The sequence below is a fragment of the Haliotis asinina genome, chromosome 15 (genome assembly GCF_037392515.1).
Source record: "Haliotis asinina isolate JCU_RB_2024 chromosome 15, JCU_Hal_asi_v2, whole genome shotgun sequence".
NCBI classification, from domain to species: Eukaryota; Metazoa; Mollusca; class Gastropoda; order Lepetellida; family Haliotidae; genus Haliotis; species Haliotis asinina.
In genome coordinates this window covers 20673490-20688795 of record NC_090294.1, presented here as the reverse complement: position 1 = coordinate 20688795, position 15306 = coordinate 20673490, and the positions used below count along the sequence as shown (strand labels likewise).

Genomic DNA, 15306 nt, shown 5'->3' with positions numbered 1-15306 from the left:
GGCACCAGTTCTCTCATTCGCATATTCCAAATTCAGGAACACGCAGTCATATTGTGGTTTAGCGGCATACAGGGTCATCGTATGATTTAGTAGCAGTACGCTAACGAAAGGTCACTCACCATACACCATATATTCTGCTATGTGAATCTCAGCTAAACATCCCAAGGATTTATGTACGCGAGCAAATTGATATCGTGAGACTATCAAAACTCCGAGGAGATTAAGCGGGCATATGCTGTATGAATGATATCGCAGTCTCTCAGTCAACTTAATAATCTATAATTTATTGAGCCTGTTTGTGGTGTTACTTGTAACATTTATGTATTATTTGAATGCTGGTATAAAACAAGGAAGTATCTTATTGAGGAACAGAGAAGGAGTATTTTCTTAGCGCATCAGACCTCCATTGATATTGTCCCTCAACAGCGTCATTCACCTTCTCCTTCAATCTTTTATTTTGGAAATGTTGTGCTTATACATTTTTCTTTTGATTGCAAAATGTTTCTAGTTGCTCATGTCACACAGCTTGAGGTAACAGTACTGTAGAAATACATCTTCTATTACTTCTATAACAGTTCCTGCAACGGTCACATTTTTACTTTCCGGCCTAGAAAATAGTTGTTCCTTGTCTGATATGTTTTATGGTGTTTTTAAGTGTTCACCGTGATCTTGTCATCATGTTTCTTCTCGCCAACGTTGATGTGGAAATGGCACTCCCGTCGCTTCAGATTCAGTGAAAGTTCAACTAGCATTTCTCATCAGTTTAACATTTTCAGTCCTTACAATCAACGGAATGTTTACAACCTACGACTGGGATCATACGGATGAGGTTTCTTCAAACGCTACACCCATTCAGCTCCTACCCCGTGTTGATACACAACGCTCTAGACACTGATCACCTATTTCAGTTCTGAATAAGCTAGTAAGTATTCCTTCAAATATTCACCTAGTAAGATAACATGTGGCGGAGAAGCCAGAATATACACCCCCTATGAGTGAGTGAGTCAGTTTAGTTTTACGCCACACTCAGCAATAGTCCAGCTATATGGCGGCGGTCTGTAAATAATCGAGTCTGGACCAGACAATCCAGTGATCAACAGCATGAGCATCGATCTGCACAATTGGGAACCGATCACATGTGTCAACCAAGTCAGCGAGTCTGACCACTTAGTCGCCTCTTACGACAAGCATAGTCACCTTTTGTGGACACCCCCTATGAGAACGATAGTGAAGTTGAACTGACAGAAGAGCACATGTTTGTATATTTATGCTCACGAGACACTGGAGACGCTAACACTATATGAGTTATAATTATCAACCGTTCTAAAACATATAAACGTAAAATTCAAATGACAGGTCAGCATGAATGACCATTAACTACGGTGCCAATTGTATTTTACTACGAAATAAAGGATGGACTTGCTACAATTATCTTGCAGTTATTTCTTGAACATTGTGATATCACAAGCGGAATAATGTCCGCACTTCATTATTGTGTCAATGGCAAAGGGAGTGGTCATGTGGCCAAAATCTGTTTCCTGGCTGATTGTGTGTCATTTGTGTCTGCAGAGCATGGCAATTAGACAGGTAACAAAACCGATGATGTCAATTTTCTGGGGACAGTCATTTCATTGACAAAAATAACATATAAACGTCCAGCTACTAGCTTGTGTATTTATTTAATCGTCATGTACAGGAACAGAATTGTCTCCAAAGAGTATGGTTTCAAATCACACCAATACCTCATAAACATTTGATCTGAATCCCGTGAGTGAAAGAGTTTAATTGTACGCCGTACACATCAATATTCTGTGATCTGTAAATGATCGATTCTGGACCAGACAATCCAGTGATCAACATCATGAGCATTAATTGGTATACGATGACGTGTCAACCAAGTAAGCGAGCCTGGCCAGTCGATCCTGAAGTTACTGAAGATAGATTCAAACCGGGTCTCCGCGGGTTTATATTTTGTTACAGGGTTAACAAACACAACTAAAGGTGGCTTGTATTATTGAAACATCCCTTACAACGATACGACTGACTCCAAAGGTCATGGCTTAGTATCCTGCCGATACATCAGATGCCAGATATTGGTTACGTTCAGTCTGACGGTGTTGACAGGACGTAAAATGGTCTCCGTGCTTATGTGAAAATACTGATAAATGTAACTGTATGTGCGCCAAGAGTGAAATGAATGTTCAAAAGCAAACATCCTCGGAATGCGAACACGTGCTTGCTGTATTGCAGCTGCAAACTAAAACTTGAGCATTGTCCCTTCAATGCGATGTTTATTTAGTCTCTCTGAAACAAACTACCGTGTATACCTCACTGATTTCAGATCACCCGGAACACAACTGAAAGAGCGAAACATATTTCTGTAAACATACATGAAATGTACACATTTGAGTTGGTGAAATGTCATTTATTGAGACATTTCTGTGAGTCAGTTGAACTCAGACTGTTTAACATGTTTGTTAATTTTTTTCTCCCAGTTGTTTAACAAGTTTAAAAGCCATATTAATTTGAGTTTTACAGCATGTTTAAAAAGTATTGTTGTTATGATCACTTGTGTTGCCTTAAGCAGATGGATCGATAAAGACACATTGTTATTCTTTCTGAATCAGTACCTGTACCTGTATCTGTTATAACAAACGATACGTATTGTCAGGATATATCTAGGCTAAAGTATTCAACAGTGTTGATGAAGCATTTGAATAGAATGTCTTAAGGTCTCTGCTTACCTCAAAATAGGTTCTCAATCGCCTTATATCTGTTGTATCTCCCGAAGAAGTTGTTGTAGCCACGTCCAGTATTGTAGTAGTTCCATCCTCTTCCATACATGTACATGGAGTTGTAGTCGTCGTCCATGAAGTCAGGAGTGTCCATGTCACTCATGTAGTCATACTGAGCATAGTCCCTCCAGAAGTTGGGAAGTCTGTACCCGTTAGAGACGGCAACAGTGACGATAAGGAGGATGAAGACGTGTTTCATCTGCATACTTACTGACAGTCTGCTGGAAAAGAGACATCATTGCATGTGACGGACACAACTAACTGTTGATACTGATACACGCCATTGTTTGCAGGTAATTTGTGCTCTGCTCTAATCAAAGCAAGATACACAGAGGTCTTAAACATTCGAATCCTTTTGAATGACATTACCTTCAAGACTGAGGTCCTCGTGCTGTGGTCGAGTTCTTGTGTGAGAGAAATAGGGTTTTGTTTATATACACACCGTGTTGATATGGCATGTACTTTCATGGAAAATGTCAATTCATCACAAATGTGTGACGCTGCAACTACACAGGACATGCCAGTGTTATGATAAGTGATGCGCCTTGGGCAATTAGGCGTCATAAGTCTGCTCATTAGTCAATGTGTTGCAGAGACATTGTTCTAATCGTGAAACTGTAGTTTTTAAGTAGGATAGAACATGTGAACATATATCTTCCTAATTACATCTATCAGCGATTTTAATATGCGTATCTAATGTTAAATTGTTCTAGGATGTGCAATGGTTATTGGTGTTACAAATCTCTGTGTTTATGCAGGGATGGCTCACACATATACACACAGTAAAGATGCTCTTACGTTTGCTTTTGTGGATGCTTTGTGGAATATTGCCAATAAGGTTTTAAAACTCTTTTTGGAAACTTGAATGTTTAGTAATGAATGCCTATACAAATATGATACATATTTAAATCATGCATGGGGTCTTATTTCTTAACAATTACTGGATTGCTGCAAAATGTGTAATTTATAATCAATCATGTCACCAACCATTGTAGCCACATGTCCAGCACTCACATTCCAGTAATAACAACAGTAATACTCTCTAGACATTAGGTTCTAGGTTCTAGACATTTTTAAACAATCTGTCAAATGTTGTGTTTTTTCTGTGATAAACGTAGTGTGCAGTATGAAAAAAGACTCTTGGACAGGACTCATTGCTTTTCCTTGATATGAAGCAAAATGCCAACAGTTGTACGTTGTCAATATGTTCAGGTAGCTTATAGCGCATGGGAAATATAATGTTACAAATCATGTCAATTTGGCAAATCCTTTGAAAGCAATAATATGTTTCCTAAAAACTGCTTTTCACAAAACACGTGATTTCACGAAGAAACACATTTCGTGGTATGTGATCCTATGCAAAGAGATGTGGTTACATTTCAGCTGAAGTTAAGTCATGCTGGGCGCAGTGACCTTGAATGGGTGACCGTGTTTGGCAGCTTGACGGTTTAGAGTTTCTGTGACTTCAGTCCTCTACCACAAGCAGTCACATGTGAAACACTTACTTGGGTTGTCAGTGCAGATTTGAAGAGGTCATTATGCGACGATGTCACATTGGCAACACTAGACATACTCAAGAATGATTATTAAAAGACGACAGAAAAGCCGATGTTTTTACGTTTATGCTCACGAGACGCTGGAAACACCAAAACTATATGAGTTATAATTATCCCTTTGCACCCTTGTGAAGAAAGAATCACGGTCAAGCATCTCCTGCTTGACTGTGTTGAATATTCCATCGCAAATGATACCTATTTCAAATCACGAACTATGAATGATCCTTTTCAGTAATATAAGTTCTCATTCTATCATTGCATTTAAAGGAATTAGATTTGATACATGAAGGGGGTTAAAGATCTGTAAAGTTATTGTCCCCCTGAGAGAGTACATAAGTCCACGAACATTACAAAGTAAATTAAAACCTTCCACGCTTTTAAACCGAGAATACATGTCTTTTAATGTATGGCTAGATTTCCTCAGTTGCTAACATCTGAAGGGATGAAGTAAATCTAGCTAGGATCCATGCAGGAAGCAAATGTAAAAGTCCCCATGGTCCCTAGTATGGTGATGTACCTTCAGTTTTTTTGCCAATATAGAGCCTGTTTTATATCTTGTTACATCATCTATAGTTAAACTGTTTTAGATCTAATTTCTAGATCCCTGATTACCTTGTCGTTTCACTTTCCTTCTTTGACAGGTTTTTACAATTTACCGGTAATTATTATACATAAAATAAATTGTTCTCGTCACGATATGGCTGAAATATTGCCGTTGTGATGCTAAATTGTAACTTATTCACTCACTCGCTTGGGTTTTCCGGGGTCATAATGTACACATGTGTGGAAACAAAGGCTTTAATAATGGCTATTATTGTTTCTTAAAAAAGATAAAGACAGCGTCAATCTTTGTTCTCAGATCTGAACTGAGAGCAAGGAAATTGAATCAGGACAAGTATCACTGTACTTACATTAACACAGTTGCAACAATGACATGAGTTTATCTGTAAGAAAGGCAGTCACGGATATATCCCTACAGCATCTTAGGCATTGTTATGTTGACAAGACCATCATGCGTACGTTTCTAAGTACACATTTTCAAATATTTAAGTTTTACATGTGGTACAGGACCTGCTAAAAAAACAAGCAATCCAAAACTGTAAACAGAACATGTAAACGCACTGGCATCCCATTTATCATGTATTGATAAATCATTCGAAATTTCATTTATAAAACACGTAAAATAATACGTGACAGCGCCCGTGTCTTTTCCTCTGAGAACACGCTTGTACACAATTCCCTGCACATGCCAATATCAAGCATACACAGAGACCGGTATTCTTTTATACCAGCCAGCACCTGTGCTCGTAATTGAAACACTACTTGAATTTTCACTTTGAATGTTCTCAAACTTCACTGTCTGAATTTGTTGCTGATATATAGCGTGTGCTTGCAGAGTGTTAAGTGTAATGTTATCTATAAATGTACTCATTTTAGCGTTGTCTGTATTCCGCGTTACCCTTTACAGACAAGAACATGTCATCATGTATGAGACATTTTCGCATCTATCTTAAACATCGAATATGTCTTTAATTCTAATTACATCTGATAAGTATTAAAACCTCAAGTGTATGTCCCTTCCACTTCCATGCATTAAAGCCCTGATGGGTAGAAAATGAATAAGATCTCTTGAACATTACTCAATTCCGTCAGTGTATCATCGTACATAAAGTTCAAATAGAACACATTACGTGTAAGATGAAAGGTCCCCGTCTCATTCTCACGTGACAGTAGGTCATGTGCAATCGACATGCGAAATACGTGATGGTACAGCAGTGTTCCTTATCCAATTAAATAGAAAACGTTATATCTACATGACAACAGGGCGACTTACAGTTAATATCTCATGGACAATGTTCAATTGTCTTGTGAAAGGCAACACTGGTGTTAAAGGGTTAACAATTGCATCTCACGGAACCTAATTAGTCTTGTTTACAGTTTGGACATGTGTAAAAACTGTATACAATCTGAATTTGCTGACGTTCGGAGATTCACTTCAACTCAACTTTTACTGCCTTATAGTGAGTATATATATCTTTCTGCTACAGTGGTACTTGATTCTTCTTTAGTATTCAGTCGTTAACATCTTCAAATAGATTTTATTCTACTTTTGCGTATGAATCTGATATTTACATGTGAAATCTAGTAAACTCATTTCTCCAAATATTAAATGATTCAATGATATAATCATAAAAAAGGGTATACTGTGGTGAACTGTTTCTGCTTGCAAAACAATGTAGATCGAGCGATTGCCCTTCAATATCAGAACAAATCGGCAGTGTCGCCAAGTATAGGATTCATTATAAAAGGTTTATAGTTTGTTAAACTTGGTATGATGCAGTGCAGCCACTCAAGAAAGTCACGTGACAGTGCTATTCATTCTACCACGATCTACATAATACAAGCAAACAGTCACTGAGCTCCATGAAATGGTAGTCTCAGCTGTTGTCAACAACGCCTTTCTGATAGTGTTTAACACGTTATCATAATCACATCTCAGAGTATTCAAGTAAGTATGTTCCGCTTAAATGCTTCACCTTAAAGGGTATTTATAAACTGAACATGCGGGGCTATGACTTCTGCTCCTATTTCTATAATCATTTGATATTTTTTTCAGCCATCACCATGACCATGTTCATCATTGTGCTCGTCAACGTCAACGTTGCTGTACGTATGGCGTTTCCAGAGCCAAGGAAGTTCAACTGGCCTCTCTCGTCAGTTTAATATGTTCACTCCTCACAATCAGCGAAACTTTTACAAGTCACGAAAAACGTCATACAGGAAAAGTTTCTTCAACCCTTTCAACCCCTATACCACATTCATTTATGTACAAAGCTCTAGACATTATCCACTCGTTCGAGTTCGAAGGCGGCTAGTACGTAATCATCCAAATATTTCACATCCATCAAGTGGACGTTATGTAACTACTACTGGAAAAAAATGAGGTTTTGATTTTAATCGCAAGTTTCAACGTCGTTAATACATGCACAATGCAATATACATTGTATTCGATATACATCTTCTCTGTTTCATTTTGGCTTTCTTTGTCGAATCTCTATTCTGAACGAAATGATGATCAAAACGTTGATCATCCATCAACTTTAGAGTCAATTATATTTATGTGAAAATAAATATATATGATACATCACATTCTGATTTTTTTTATTTATTCAAGAAAAGAATTGGACACAAGTTATCCATGACATTCTGTTCTGCACTAGAATTATTTGTCACTTATTTCTTGCTTGTTGGAGATATCGCAGTTGAATCAGTGTTTTCTTTCACAATTTTGTAACAAGGATATAAATAGGCGCTTGTGTGTCATCCTTGGGATACATTAAGTGTGTTTCTCGGATGTCGTAGATTTCAAATAGGCGGTTATGGATAAACAGTCAACAAAAATCCCAAAATACACAACAAATAAGAAACATGTACTTTGGCTCCACAGGAAGCAATTAAAAGGCCACATGCGTCTAATTATGTTACTACGCATTTGCACTGAAAAAACATCAGACACCTCAGACAGAGGAATACTGACTGAGTCACAGCAGCGTCTGTAGATGGTGAAATATGATCATGCAGACTAGTGACTGAAAGCATGAGCAATGATGCTCTAGAAAGAATCCGATGACACACAATCCACAAATATGAAAAAAATATCCACTTACGTTACTGCTCGTGAGATTTCTGACAGTTCATGTTATATGAGTACAATGAAACACTAGTTAACATTTTGCTGAATTATTGGAATATCTCCTGCAACAATAACACAACTTCCAAAGTTCATGGATTAGTATTACGCGGTTACCACAAAGGTCAATACGTAGTGTATCAGTAGATAACAATATACTACCCATCAAAGGTTTAGCCTCACTTAAAGCACCCGCTACATGTCATGTACATATATATGGTCAAATGGAAAGTGAATTTCTCAACTAGGGTGGGGAAACCATCTACAAACGTTGTTGCACGAGGATCATGCATCAGATTGCTAAAAAGCATGCGCAAATGTCGTGCCAGTGAACAGCTGCGTTTTGGTGTAAAGTAGTGTTAAGAATTTACCAATTTCCATTGACTTGCATCATTTACAGAACTTATGACAATAATATCTTCAATGGTTCGGAACATCAGTTCATGTGTAAACAATACCTTTAAACAGCATGGGATATTTTACCGAATCTAGTCAAAAACAACTGCCTGAAATAAGTGGCCATATTTACACGTGTGAGTCTAAGCATGGGTAGCATATGATTATGTGTGAAAGTTAAAGGTCACATGCAACCAAAAAATCAAACATTGATTGAAGCACAATTATCACTCATTCATGACATACAATATACATTGCTGTTTGTACGAAAACAAATAAACAAAATTATAAGCCTATAATCGCGATTCAAAAGTGCAATATTTTGTACTTGGGCTTACTTCCTTCGAAACGATGCCCTCAGGAGACCGAACCCAGTCACAGCGGGTGGGTGTGCACTCAAGTGTAACAACGGCCTCCTATTGGCTGGTTCATTTGCTGATACGCTGACGGCTCATTGTGTGTACAAAAAGATGATCTGTTTGATGAGCATTTTTGAAGTATGGCGAGTCACAAGAAAGTAAGGTTCTTTATAGATAACAACTTCTTTTATTGTACTTGATGCGTCGTCTCAGTATGGATTGATATACCGTTGTCAAACAAAATCATAAACACTAGAAGTTGTTATCCATAAAGAATGTATATAGAGATGTTTTGTAAAATACATGTTCTCTGAATTTGCGTTTGATCCAATCAAAAATCATCTCAGTAGAGATGCTGAACTACTGCGTGGCTGGAAACTGTCATTCGTCCAAGTACAAAGCAGGATTTGAAACTGACAAGAGTTTCCACCAGTTTCCAGTCATCCGAGAAATATGGATGTAGTTTGATTGCACCCCACTGACGTAAAAACATGTCATGTGTACAAGTATGACACCTGCCTAATTACATAATGTGGCAGAGACAGGACTCGGGCGCACAGGTCATTATTTTTTCTTGTTTACGGCGTATAGCCTGATATGTGTTAAGCTCAAGTTTCACGTGGTTAATGACTGAAGCTGTGTATTGCACATTGTTTTTAACAGACAGGCAGGCAGACACATAGGTGTCCATAAATCAGACATTGAGCTTTCTCTCTTACAGAGGCTGCTTACCACAATCAACACGCACAAAGGTTTTTTTTCATGTAACGAGTAGATTATTTACTTGTTTGTGTACACAACCAAGACTAGACTACTGCTCACGACTTCACATTCCGGGCATTCATACTGTTTCCAGCTCCGCGAACCTATTTACTGCGCATGCGTTATGGGTAGCTGTTGAAATCATTTTCCCCCCAGCGCTGGGGGAAATTTAGTGAATCGTTTGAACTCTGATTTCGCAGGCTTTTTTTTTCATCGTGTTTTTTCAACTTTGTAGGTTAACTGGCATTTGTGATGATTTGTTTCGGTAAGTACAAACCGAAAGGTATCAGAATCTGCAAAGTTGTGTTTTACGTTGCATGTGTCCTTTAATTTATAGAACTTTTTTTGTGCGAAGCATGAAATGAATGTTTATCGGGAATTATCCACACACAGGAAAAACGCGCTCCAGATATTGCACTAGACAACTAAAGCATGACACATTCTCCCTTCAATACCATGTTTATTTAGGTTATCTGGGGTAATACAATTTGTATATCAAACATTTCTCAGTTCGTCCGGAAACCTCTGAAAGATAAAACAAACTTTTGTACACTTCCATGTCCTGAGCAGATTGATCTATTTAAATGTAGAAAGGCCATTCATTCTTTATAAGTACCTGTACAAATGAAATACTGAGACAAGACATATCGTGGCAGAACGGATCAATAAAGCTTCCAATAGGATTGACGAAAAGTTGAGAAAAATATCCTCTGTTCTCACCTTAGAACTGGTTACCGAAACCATTATATCTGTTGTATGTTCCGAAGAAGTTATTGTAGCCACGTCCGGTATTGTAGTAGTTCCATCCTCTTCCATACATGTACATGGAGTTGTAGTCGTCGTCCATGAAGTCAGGAGTGTCCATGTCACTCATGTAGTTGTACTGAGCATAGTTCCTCCAGCTCTGTGGTAGCCTGAACCCGTCAGAGGCCACGACGACGATGAGGAGGACGATGACGTGTTTCATGTGTATGTTCATTGACAGTCAGCTGGACAAGAAGATAAATGCACATTAAAGAAATACTTATTCACTAATGCTTAAATACACACGACATCTCGCATGTGAATAAAACCATAATCATCACAACACCATGTGAGTGTATTACATACTTAGTTGCATGTGATGGTAACACGACTGAACCTGTTGATATGACATTACCTTTCAAAGATTACGTGCTTGGGGCAGGTCGAGTTCTCATTTGAAAGCAGCGAGATTGGGGCTTATATACATTATGTTGAAGTGTGATGAGCAATTAGGGAACATGTCAATTCATCACAAATGTGTCATCTGGTAGTGTTGCAGCCATACAAAACATGCCGCTGTTACGATTGTCATTTTCAGGAGTACTGGTGAGTGCAGTCATGAGTCATTAATATGCTGATCAGTCAGAATGCGTTGTCGAGTCACTGTGTGCTTTTCTTGAAACTGTCACTTTCAAGCATTATGTAACATATGTGTTAGTGCTTCCTTAATCATACCCGTATAATGGTACAAATATGTGCAGACAGTTGTAATAATACTTATGTTTTTTTCGGAGAAACAGCATACGCTTAACATGTTATCCAAGTGATTGCAACGAATTTCTTCATCAGACGTTAAATTGTCAACCAGATAAATACTACCAAGTCTCATTGGGAGTCGGCATCAGCTCTGCCGGGTTTGAACTCGGCCTGTTAACACTAATCGTAGATTTCGGTTTTGAATCTGCTTCAGAAGAGTATGTGCTTCGTTGAATACGCAGCTATACTTTTCTTTTACTTCACTAGTACTAGACCGCCATAAAGCTGGAATATCGCTGAGTGCGACGTAAAAGTACATTCAGACACTAGTACTAGAACGGTTTTGCATATTAGGAAGGCTTTCAAAGTGAGGATCAAAGAATGTTGATAACGCCGCGTCACACGTGTATTTGTATACGGTTGTATTGTGAAGTCAAGACAAAAATGACGTCATAACAGTCCGATTGAAACATGTAGGAGAAGATCCGTGTTGTGTTATTACTTCGGAAACTACTTCTTACACACACACACACACACACACACACACACACACACACACACACACACACACATATATATATATATATATATATATATATATATATATATATATATATATATATATATATATATATATACACACACACACACACATATATATATATACACACACACACATACATGTGGTATATGAATTGGCAGGAATGGCAAGTTTAAGGGGATACGGGCGGAAGTTTTGGTTAATCTGTATGGTACGTATACTAAGAACAGTAAAACTCAGTAACACAACCTTGTCAGACGAGCAAGGACTTTTATCACAAAACGTACCCAAGACTCTGCCACATCTCCCATAACGTCCGAGTTATATGATCAACGAGGAGCAGTGATTTCAAACTGAATTGCTAGATAACAAAGCAGCAAGGGTGTGTTAAAATACAGGTCCTCTTGCAAATCATCAGACATATGCCCTGCCATACTTCGGTTTGCACTGACTTATCCATATTTCTCCATAAGTACACAGCAGCAGCTAGTATTTTGAGCAGCATACATTATGATGCATTAACACAGCAAAAATAACTTAGTTTCCTTTTTATGCGGAAACCCAATGGATACTGGGTAATGTAGGTTTCCGCTGGGATTCAGTATATGGAAACACGCAATGAGAGTTTCTGTATAGTTCACAAAACTGAAACTAACAAGTCTTAGTTTCCATCATATTTCTGCGACTGAACTGTCTTTAGAAGTTTCCACTTGGTTTCAGTTCGTTGAAACATTCATAGTAAGAAGAACTTGGTTTCCGCTATTGCGGAAACCTAGTAGATACTGGATAATGTAGGTTTCCGCTAGGTTTCTGTATCCGGAAACTGAGAAAAAAAAAACATTTCCGCGAATCTGAACCGACAAACTTAGTTTGGTGCTGGTCCACTGGGGACTATATTTACGTACTGTTGCATTTGCAAAATTGTTTCGAAAGACAATAAGAAAGCAAAAATAATAAGATTTCGAGATTTCCGGAAACCTACATGAAAAATGTCAGATAGGTATGTCAAATCATATAAGTTCATGGAAACTATTGTTGTTGGTTTACGGCAGTTTCCTGTGGCTGAAAGTATTAAGCTTACTTTCAGCGTCTGGAAACTGTCGGTAACCAACAAGGTTAGTTTCCAGAAATGGAAACTGATAGGAAAGTATCACTGTTAGTTTCCACTGCATAAAACAACTGGAAAAGATCATCGATGGTTTCCATTAGTGAGATCTTGAATGAAACGATTGTAGAAAAAATAAATATGACTCGATATGCATATATCCAGAAACCTACATTAAACTGCTATAACAACTGAACAACTGAACCGAGATACTTTTCAACTGGACATCATCACACGAACTATCATTCTGGCATGTTGATACCTTTTGTTGGAAGTTGCTACTATTACCTGTATAAAATGTCTAAAAATGGCACCGTGATGTTGGCAAATGAGAAGTACCTATGTGAGGTAGAAGTACTATTTATGAAGAACAGATGTGCACACTATATTTGAAATGTCCATCTTATAATCTACATTTGCACTTACATCTTTAAATGATTTTCAGCGGCATCAGGTCCATGGGCCTGGCAAATTGTTTTACAGGCAGACATGCATGGGCATGAATATAGTTTACAGAATAAAAACTGTTCCTAAACCACCTGAAGGTACGGATAATGAGGTGATCTAGACTTGTATATTGACTATACTGGATATATGTATTCAATTGTCTGTATGAAGGATCAATTGAGAGGTATTGGCCTCTATTTGTTGCAAAACCTAAGCTTCCTGAAGCTCAGGATGACGCATTCTCATCCATGAGAGTAAACCATGGCAACATATTTCTAATTATTTAGCGAAATTCACAGTGTGGGGATAATTTACTGTGTTTATCTATCAGACCAATCGTGTCAGTTACCAATATGAATATTACTAACATTATGCTGCCATTGTCACTTTATGACAACCTCTAGAAGTTCAAGGACCCTGCTGTCAGTGTTTCATAGGTCACTGTGGAATGACCGCCGGCTGATACCATCCATCCATTCAGGGACCTTGAACTCGTCTGACTGTAAAACTTTGCTCACCTTAGACGACCTTGTATTAGTGCACCTGTCAACAGCTTCGATAAAACGGAGCGGCATTACTCGCTATATCTCTCATTATTATTATAAAAAAAGGATTAATAAAAACAAAATATACATACATTAAGGCAGTTGTCCTTATAAAGCTCTTTTGTATATGTTCCTGCACGATCGAAATATTATTCTGTGTTTAAACCAAAGTTTTTACCATGTATCATCAGAGCATCAAGATAATGCTTACACTACCTTTGTCTTCTTTTACCGCCATTGTTCCTTTGACAGGCTGCATTCTGCACAAAGATTTATCATGTCCTCACTATTTTCATAAGTACTGTTTTATGGTTCAGGTATAGGTATATAGGCTCATCAACGTGGTGGTTCACAAAGCGAGATTTGTGCAGTTTACATTCCTGATATCTCAGAAGTAAGTACAGGCGACGTTCTTAATGCCATGCCCATTTCATCTGTATTGTGATAGTTATGCATGTGTATCATTATCATATCTCTTTAAAAAGTAGGGGAACTGTACTTTCAATGTACGATTGTCGAAATTGGGAGATATATGGGACTGAATCAATGTTGATACAATAATAATGGATGTTTTGAGAATGCATCACCACACTGATATCATTCAAAGCAAATCTGTTCGTTCAGTTATCCCCCTGGTATGGTGACTGGAGTATGACATAAAAAATTCAGTTTTCAACCAGAAGTGTGTGATTTGACCCTGAAGATGTGTGTGATACACAGATGCAAAAACATTATCGAAAAAATGGTCTACAGTGATTTATCGACCTGTCAGAAAAACGTCAAGATTGATACTGATACCCCATGCACGTGTAGGAGTCCCCGACGTTGTGCACGTGCTTCCCATGCATTGTGTTTGCGTGTGATGATGCCGTGAAATGATGCTGCATACACAAGATGAATGTCATTGTAACGTTCCTCAATGAGTTTTCCTTCTATCAGACTTCAAAGTTCAGGTTTCGCTACTTGTTTTGAAGGGTATATCAAACACATCCTAGATGATAACTTTGTGCATGATTCTGATCAACTGCAAGCTTATGTTACTGCATGTGTTTTTTTTCTTTTTCAGTTAAAACCGTCAAAATGGTTCACAAAGTTATGCTGCTGGTCCTCCTCGTCAACGTTGCTGTCATGATGGCCTACCCATCATCAAGTAACAGCACAGGTTCAGCGTTTTCAGCCAACTCTTTCAACCCCTACTCTTTGTTGAGCATGTTCCTGAGAGGACAGGGATCAAACACTGGTGGCTTCTTCAATCAATACATGAACCCGTTCAACCCCTACAACAGAATGATGAATTCCTTCTTCGACATTGACCCTATCTTCGACTTTGGTTTCTGGTAAATGACTTTACGCCATATCTTGTTTAATGGAAATTTTATAGTCACTTGTTCTTTGATAAATGCAGGTATCTTAGCACTTAGCTTGTGATTGCGATACTGAAGTCATGCATGCAAGGTTCAGAGAATCTGACCATCCGCTTAACTCAGATGCCATACGGGATAACGTAAAACAATAATGCAGCGTGAATAGACATGCCGTTAGTACGTTCAGTCACGTGTAAATAAATAACGGGTGACTAAACACAGCAGTGTTTACAAAACTTGTGGGT

The 15306-nt window shown here is 38.1% G+C and overlaps 2 long non-coding RNA genes across 3 annotated transcripts; both read right to left on the bottom strand.

Annotated features, from left to right (window-relative positions):
• Positions 1-1699: 1699 nt before the first annotated feature.
• Positions 1700-3275, bottom strand: LOC137266104 (uncharacterized). Of its 2 annotated transcripts, none has more exons than XR_010954965.1 (3): positions 3165-3275; positions 2745-3016; positions 1700-2357 (listed from the first exon to the last, which is right to left on the bottom strand). It is a non-coding gene; the product is annotated as an uncharacterized lncRNA (long non-coding RNA). The 2 variants fall into 2 exon arrangements; XR_010954964.1 differs by having other exon boundaries at positions 2745-3013.
• Positions 3276-10003: 6728 nt separating this feature from the next.
• On the bottom strand, positions 10004-10807 carry LOC137266398 (uncharacterized). Its single transcript, XR_010954978.1, has 3 exons — positions 10719-10807; positions 10280-10548; positions 10004-10084 (listed from the first exon to the last, which is right to left on the bottom strand). It is a non-coding gene; the product is annotated as an uncharacterized lncRNA (long non-coding RNA).
• Positions 10808-15306: the final 4499 nt, after the last annotated feature.